This window comes from Triticum urartu, chromosome 5, assembly GCF_003073215.2.
Source record: "Triticum urartu cultivar G1812 chromosome 5, Tu2.1, whole genome shotgun sequence".
Taxonomy (NCBI): Eukaryota; Viridiplantae; Streptophyta; class Magnoliopsida; order Poales; family Poaceae; genus Triticum; species Triticum urartu.
The window spans coordinates 433,826,738-433,835,690 of record NC_053026.1 but is presented as its reverse complement, the minus strand read 5'-3'; positions in this window follow the sequence as shown (position 1 = coordinate 433,835,690).

Here is an 8,953-nt window from a genome sequence, read left to right as displayed (position 1 = left end):
TCTTTTTTTTAATTTTCCTGTTCCTTATTCTGAGGCTCGACCCATAGCAATTTCGTATGATTTTTTAGTTTTTTTTCACTTGAATATGATTCTTGTTCACTTCTTCATAGGGCTCAGTTCGAAGAAATTTACAGGTTTTTTTAGAGGATCTGGATCCATGAATTCCTAGGTTTTGCACTTTATTTCAAAAGAAAATTGCCACCCACCGGAATCTCTTTACAAATCAATTGTTTTCCTGTGTTGTCAAATCTAAATTTCTGTTGTTTTGTTATCCTAGTGATATCTCACAGGGTTAAAGAGGCCATATGTAACTCCAATGCTAATTGTTTTTTCTAATTCGAGTCCTGAAAAAACCATGTAGTATAAATCAATGTTTCATCATCACAATAATAAACTTTAGCATGATTAGATTAGATACATCACTCAACTAAGGGAGATTTTGGCATCATCACATTGATAATAAACTTTATCAAGAGAGAACTACATACATTGCCGGAGAAAAAGAATGAAGGGCCATCTACATCCTGATTGATCGATGCACAAGGTTTAGCCCCCAAACTATATCTACCTCCTGACTAAACTCGACACATTGTTAAGTGTTTGTAATGATTTTGAATTAATAAAATTTATCAAAAAAAAGAATCAACCATCATCTTGGTCCTCCAAGGTACTCATCTGGAGGATTCTGCCCACATTTTCCGCGGCAGCGCAAATGTGATTGGATCAGGTTCCCTCCTCGGCTGAACCTCATTTGGAATGCAGCCGAGGTCTCGACCCTAATATTAGGAACTTTATTGTGCTTCTTTTGAAATATCTTTTGGAAAAATCAGAGACTCAATAAATCCATATGCAGCGTAGACTGGTTTTTTCTTTGTAGCTTGCAACTCATTAAGTACCGGTCCATTCTTAGTGCGGATGTTTAATCTCCAGCTTTGTTCTGCCGCAAAACTTGTACTCTTCTCTTCCCTATCCATGTCTTCTCTGTTGCGCTTGCGGTTGTTGATGCAACTCGCTAGGCACTTACGGTGACATCGATCCCACCCAATTAGCCTGCCCGGTTGGTGACACGCAGTGACACATTCATGGGAGCCGCAAGGGGGAGAACCAGAGAAGTCATGATGGGGTTGATGGCGCCGACCGCGGTTGGTTGACTCTTCATCGACAACAAGATCCAGGCGAGGCGTCTCTCACTGACATCGGTGGCAGCCTGGCAAGGATTGTGCACCTTCTTGACCAGCCCGCACTCCAGCTCGTCACTGCCAGGGATGCCCGAGAGGGTCAGATCAACGTTCTTGGCCATGACGGCAGCGTGAGCGAGCAACGTGCTACGACTTACATGGAGGACGCTGGGGACGGAGCTCCCTGTAAGGACTGGTGTCAATTGACACCACTGCCGATTGTAACCTCAAGTTATCTTGTTAACAGGATTTGTCTTTGACCCCGGTCCAAAAGAAGAAGGAAACTCCTTTCAAACAGTCAGATGTAAACATCTGTGTCGCCAGCCACCTCGTCTGCCAACCACGTGTCCAGGTTGAGGGGCCATTGTTTGCGTCCTTTTTCCTGCGCACGCGCCGTGAAGCCAACTGGCCGGTGCCGCTCGGTCTGTGTTGCGCTCTCGCTCGTGGGTTTCTTCTCCTGGCTATGCCTACTGCTGCTGTTGCCACTGACACTGACTTGTTTTTTTCTCTTTTGGCGAGATCCGACTTGTTATTTCTAGTAGTACTACCAGCTAGTCGATATAATACTCAATAAAAACTGCTGCTTTTTTTAACTCACAAGGTATTGTACTAGTATAGCAATGTATTTAACAACAGTAAGAGCAACCACAACGCGGCGACCCAAACGGACGGGCGTTTTGTCCGCTTTTTGTTCGACGCATGATGTTGCAAAGCCACTTCGCCATGCCAAGGGACGTCGAGCATTGCGACAACCGGATGCCACGGGTCGGCCGCCCGTTGCAGGAAGTCGACGCGGTGTGGCGTCTATGAGACACATGATCTTTGTGGGGGTGGACCACCCACCTTTTGCAATTCGACATGATGCTGCAAGTCCGGTCAGCGTTGCGGCTACCGGGCATGTTACGCTGCAAGGCCGGTCAGCGTTGCGGCTACTAGGCATGTTACGCTGCATGTCGGATGCGATATTGCAAAGCCGGTCATCATGCTACAAGGCCGGCCAATGTTGCAACTATCACAAGTGTGACACAGTCAAGTGCGTGATGCTGCACAACCATGTGCTCGTGCTTCAAGGCCGACTAGCCTTTGGCTACCGAACACGTGATGCTGGGGTCGGGCACATGTTGTTGCAAGTCGACAGACGCTGCGTCAATCAGACATGTGATGTTATGCTGCAAGTCAGCCGCCCAATGCTGCAAGCCACGACGACCGGCGACGTTGTGACGCATGCTTCGATGGCCATAGCGAAAATATTTCGACAACCAAAACATTGACAACCTTCGATGGCCGCGGCGATGCATCGACGACCACGATGGAGAGGCGTCCATGCTGCTACGGTGTTGACGGTCACAACGATGCTTTGATGGCCATGACAACATTGCTTCGACGACCACGACGACAATGTCTCGACGGCCATGATGTCAACAACCATCGACGCTGCAATGCATGCTTCAGTGACCGCGGTGATGCTTCGACCGCCATGGCAACGAGGTGTATGTGCTGCAACTGCGTCGGAGGTTGCCGCGATGCTTCGACAACCACGATCATGAGGCATGTTGTAACAACGTCAAAGGCCACAACTTTGACAACCGATGATGTTGTTTGGGCGGCGGTACTCTAGGTCGCAGCCCAGCGATGCTGCAAGTAGTGCTGCGACGCAGATGATGATGCTTCAAATAGCGCTGCGAGGCGACTGACTGACGATGCTGCCGGGGTTGCTACGAGCTCATGAACAGTATTGTGAGTCCGCTAGCAAATTAAGGCCCTGTTTGTTTCATAAGTCCTAGGACTTTTTTAAGTCCCAACTTATAAGTCCCGAGTCCCTACCTGTTTGTTTACAGGGACTTATAAGTCCCGAGTAATAAAAACACTTGTTCATACAAATGAATTACAGAATAATGACAACCGAAATAACACTTGTTCACACAAACGAATTAACACTTGTTCGTGCCAACACTTGTTCATAACAACCGAAATAAGAGAGATTACATAACAACCGAGATAACAGAGATTACATAAGCGAAGAACACTTGTTCATATCATTGTTGTTTCAAGGACCACAACCCATCAGCGACCCAAGCTCTGAATTGATTCATAGCAGCACTGTCCATCTCATTTGTTGAATCATTTGTTGTAGTCGTTGGCATAGACAATGGTACATAGTTTTCATCTTGATCACACAAGTCGAACTCTATATCAGGTAGTTGACTTTGTCTAATAAAATTGTGCAGTGCAATGCAAGCCACAATGATTTTGCTTTGTTTCTGTTGTAGATAACTAGGCAAGTGAAACAAAATCCTCCACTTGTTCTTCAGGACTCCAAAACACCTCTCGATGACATTTCTAAGTGAAGAATGGGTGAAATTGAAGTGTTCATTTTTTCCTCTAGGCATTGTGCCATCACGGTACTCCTGGAAATGATAGGTTAAACCCTTGTATGGTGCAAGATAACCTGGTCTATTTGGGTACCCTGAGTCCACAACATAGAACTTATTAGGTGGTGGCTTTGGAAACTTGTCACCAAATCTGGATCGGGCATCATTGAAGACCCTCATGTCATGCACTGATCCTGGCCAACCAGCTAGGACAAATGTGAATCTCATATCAAAGTCACACACACACACATCACATTCTGACTCTTCTCCTTATGTCTATTCCTATGCTGGGCAGCAGTGGCAACTGGTACCACAACTTGTATGTATGTCCCATCTATTGCACCAATGCAATTGTCCATAAATGGTGCATACTTTCTAGATCTTAATTTTGAATGCACAGTTCTGAATTGACGATCTGTTGACTTGATGATGTCTTTTGCTAGCTTGATCAGACAGGCCAAAACCTTATCAAACTTCCTTACAATTGTCTCCAATGACCTAACAAATCTGTTTTCTGCTTGTCTAACAGATTGAGGGGAACCTACTATCCACAGAAACAGGCCTAGAGACTCAACAGATGACATTTTTTTGGTGGACTTCAAACCATAGGAATCAACAAGCACACTATGCAATTTCTCAAACACTGGTATGTGCAGTCTAAACATGTTGTAACAGGCTTTTTCGTTGCCTAGTGTTGTCATAACCCAATCATGCCCAGACTCTATTGGTACTCTTCTAGGCCCTTTATTACAGTAAGAGTTCAAGTAGTACACACCAATCATGCAGGACATCTGCATCATTCTTCTCTTCCTTTTTTGGTGCATGAACAACATCAGTGCTTCATCATCACTGCTGCTCCCATCATCACTGCTGATTCCATCAACACTGCTGTCATCATCCTGAAACATGAAAACATTAGTACAACTTCTTCATCATGCACCACCTCTTCAACTTGAAAACATTAGTACATGCATGAAAAAGGACACACAGTAACATGCAATGATCATTTAACAAGGTCACACAGTACAGGTCCATTACATATATTAGAAAAAGGACAAACAAGATCACTACTACACTAGGACAACTTCTTCATCATGCACCACCTCTTCAACCAAGTCAGTCTAGCCTGATCACTTGAAATGTTTTGAAATATGACTCTGTTTGCCTCATCTGCAAAGAGTTGAGTTGCCATGAAGTACTCAACACTTGTTTCTTCTGCACCACATTGAACTGCCAACAGTTGACAATGAGTAATGGATTCCTTAGTGTTGTTTACTTTCTTCTCTTTTGCCTTATCCTTTGCTTCCTGCCTTTTGTTTGCATATTCAGTGATCATGTTAGAAGTGTTGTCACTAGTCATAGTATTGATGAGCCCTGTCATTAGTTTCACCATTGGGCTCTTGTGTTTCTTGCCTGGGCTTGAAGCTGACTGTTCACCGCCGCTACTTCCCCTCTTCCTGCTGGTGGTGCTCATTGGACTCTCCTCATTTCCGTCATCAGCAACAACATATTCTTCTTCATCTTCATCTATGGGAACATAAGCTGATGATCCATCAACTGCCACACCTTGAAATAGCTCTATTAGCATATCCAAATACTCAGGATTGCCACCCTTGAATTTTCTGACATCTGGTCTCTCCTGCAACATTAGTTAGGTAATTAGGACAAGGCTAAATAATGTAACCAAGTGTGAGAAATTTAGATGTAATTTGTAGAATAATGTATGTACCTTAATTACTTTTTTCCACCACTCATTCGATGCGGTTATAGCTCCATCTCCAGTTCGGCCACAACCAATTTGCTGCCCCAACCACACCCAAGCAGTATAGTGGCTCTTGAGTCTAGTTATGCAATTTTTGAATTGCTTGGTAGTATGGAGGAGGCCAGCACGCTGATAATTTTTTTCTTCATGTTATTGTAGGCTCTACTTGTCCAAACACCATTCACACAGTGCCCATCCCTAGCTTCCTCATAGGCGATGTTACAAAATACAGTAATATGCTCGTGTGTCCAATCAGCCTTGGCAATGCTTTTCTAAACAAAAAATAACAAGTACACAATTCAAACAAAAGTAGAATCAAGCTGGTTCAAATTCTACACCAAGGTATACTATTGTACACACAATTAGCTAGCATAAAAAGAAGATGAATTTGCACCCTGTGACAGAAAGCTAACTATGTATACCAATCATAAATTTACCTCTCCAAAAGCAAAATCCTCATCTTCATCCTCAAAGCCATCATTCTCATCGACATCTTCTGAGGACGCAGCAGTTGACGACACATGTTGCTTCCCCGTAGCTTTTCCTCTACCGTCGGCCGATGAGGACCCATGGGCTCGACCTACACCACATCCGGTGACCTGCGACATGGTCCTCCCACGCCCTATGATGCCTCCCTCAACGGTAGCTGTGCCCGGGGCGACAAACGGACGTAGGTGAGAGCCGGTTCGGCCTCCGATGTTCAGAGACCGTGTGCGGCCTCCTCCGCCCTGGGACACGGGCCTCCCACGACCAGGTCCAGTAGGAGGAAGACCATGACCGGTGGATGGTCGAGGAGGAGTTGCTGGTACGAGCCCAACTCCGGGAAGTCGTCGACGTTGTGGTTGAGATCAAAGAATCCCATTCCCCTCCCGAGATTTCCGCAGGCGGATGAGCCCTGGGATGCCTGATGATGCGAGTGGAACTGAGAGAAGAAGGGGATCCGGTCCTCCTCATCGTCGGCCATGGTGGCGGCGATTCAGGGTACTGCCTGCTGCGGTGGCGATTGGAGCAGAGTGCGGGGAAGGAGCGAAGCTGGGATGCGGGGAAGGAGCGATGCGGGGAAGCGATAAGGATAGATGCGGGGCAGGGGGAATCGATGGAAAAGTCCCTATAAGTTCCTCCCTAAGAGTCTTTTTTGATAAGTCCCAAATCACCACTTTAAGTCCCTATAAGTCCCTCCTGTTTGGTTTAGATGGGACTTATAGGGACTTTTTAAAGTCCCTAAACCAATAAGTCCCTAGAAACAAACACCCCTAAGCTAGAACTGCCGGGCTGGGCGATGTTGCCACAACGGCCGACCAGATGCTACGACCGTGGGCGAAGGTGCTACGACGATGCTCAACATCGATGCTTTCAAGCATTCCGCGAGGCTGCGGTGTTTCTTGTCTGCATGATGTGCGTGCAAAGTTGGTAAAGAAGCAGACGTGGGAGTCGTACAAGGCAAATTGATCAATGGTTACACACGTCCCAATCTAACTAGTGGTTGGGGCGCCACCCGGTGACGCCGCCTGAGAGGAAGTTGGGCGGTGCCAGGTGGGAGGCACCCCTTCCATTTTACTCCCTCCGTCTGGAATTACTTGTCATCAAAATGGATGAAAATGGATGTATCAACAACTAAAATACATCTAGATACATCCATTTTAATGACAAGTATTTCTGGACGGAGGGAGTACTTATTATAGTATGCAGTGTTATTGCATAATAGGCATATTAAGCAGCATGTAGCCAGGAGAAACCAGGGATTTGAGATCATCATGAACAAAATTTAAAATTCATTACACACTTGATGAAACAAGTGACACATGCATCTTGGCTCTAACATTACATTGATAAAGAGTACTGAAATCATCTCCAGAAAAAGAAGGAACACAATAATGACCGTGGATGGAGTGGCTGATCTTCACCTCGTGCTCAATGCATCCACTATCCCAGATCCCGGGCTAGTCTTTGCCGCCGCCGCTGCCGGTAACCGCTGTATCTTTTTGAGCCACACCTCCCAATTTCCGTGCAAAATGCAGCCATCATCTTGGAATTCCTTGATAATATCCCTGCCAAGTGCACCATATACAGCTACTCTAGTATGGTTAAAGCAATAAAGGAAGTTGGGTACCTTTTGTTGGATGTCATCCTTGGATTCAGATCCAATTGATCGAGCAACTCTGTTGAGGGCATTGTTGGTGCTTCCATCTCCTTGGACATTCAAAGTAAGGCTCTAGATTTTGTCTTCCGAACCTAGGGCAGAGTAGATGGTATGAAATTGAACAAATCATGCCATAATTTCTTTTATACACTCCCTAACTTCAGATTGTGAATAATGAGAGAAAAAACTATTGAATATGTCGCCTTTCATTTTCAGCAGTTTCCCTTCAAATGTGAATCCATCAATGCAAGGATATGTTTTCTATTAACACCCAATCTGAAACAAAGCTAACTATAATAAATTAGAGAACACATCAATAGTTTTCAGTGATGTTACCAAAGAATTATAAAATGTTATTTGAAAGCGTACATCATACCTTTACTGCATTGGTATTCATAATTATTTGAGTGGCGAATTGAGCTTTATTTACCTACTATATATTTTTGTTATTCGTCAAAACCTAAAATAATATAACCTTGGCAAGACGTATTCGTAAACCTGCACAACCTCAGGTTGTAGTTCTGCCCAATCTATCTCCTCCAACACCCATAGTTAAAACTTTGAGAGTTATCTATTTATCTTAACTGATAGGAATAAGCACAATAACAATGGACAACAGCATAGTGCATTCAGTGCATCACTTTATGATTATACAATGTACATGATGATCAAGCGAGTATCATATGTTGTAAGAACTGAAGCCTCTAACACAAGTTGAATTTGAAGATTGCGGAAATCATGAGAAGCAGATGGAACTGCAAGTAATTTATAAAAAAATTGAAAAGATAAGTAAAAAATTGAAAACTATGAGAAGGTTGTGCCTGGAGCCTCTATGCTTGCTCTGTTTCGACTTCTTCTTGGACTAAAGATGTTGAGTAACTCCGTGCCTTCACGTGATGCAGTTCTTGACATTCGGCTCGCTGTCCACGTGAGCGCCATGGTCGGGGCCATCGCCAGCGGCCAGATGGCCGAGCACATTGGCCAGAAAGGGGTGAGAAAATCATGACCCCTCCCTCCCTCCGAATGAAAATTAAGAGTTGAGCTTGTATTAGTCTCGAATCTCATGAGTTATTTAATTAGTTGCATGTGGCATTTGATATGATAATCAGAGAAGAGAAATTGGTGTTGCAGACAATGTGTAGGTGAAGACTTTTTCTGAAAAAGTTCATTATTTTGTTCATGTCATATGCTTGCAAGTTGCAACAAATTAATTCTTGACTACACTAAAGTTTTAATCTTTTATACTATGGACATGCCTACTGAATTTTCAGTCGTTAACGATGGTGGCGATTCAGAACATCATCGGTTGGCTCGCCATCTCCTTCACGAATGTATGGATGATGCACCCACATGTTTCCCAAGCTTATATTCTACCATTTCTCTTCTCGTGACGATATGAGCTTCATGCTTGCTAATCGATGTTTAATCCACATGACTCATCACTTCTCTACATGGGATGGCTGCTTCAAGGATTTGGTGTTGGTGTCATATCATACATGGT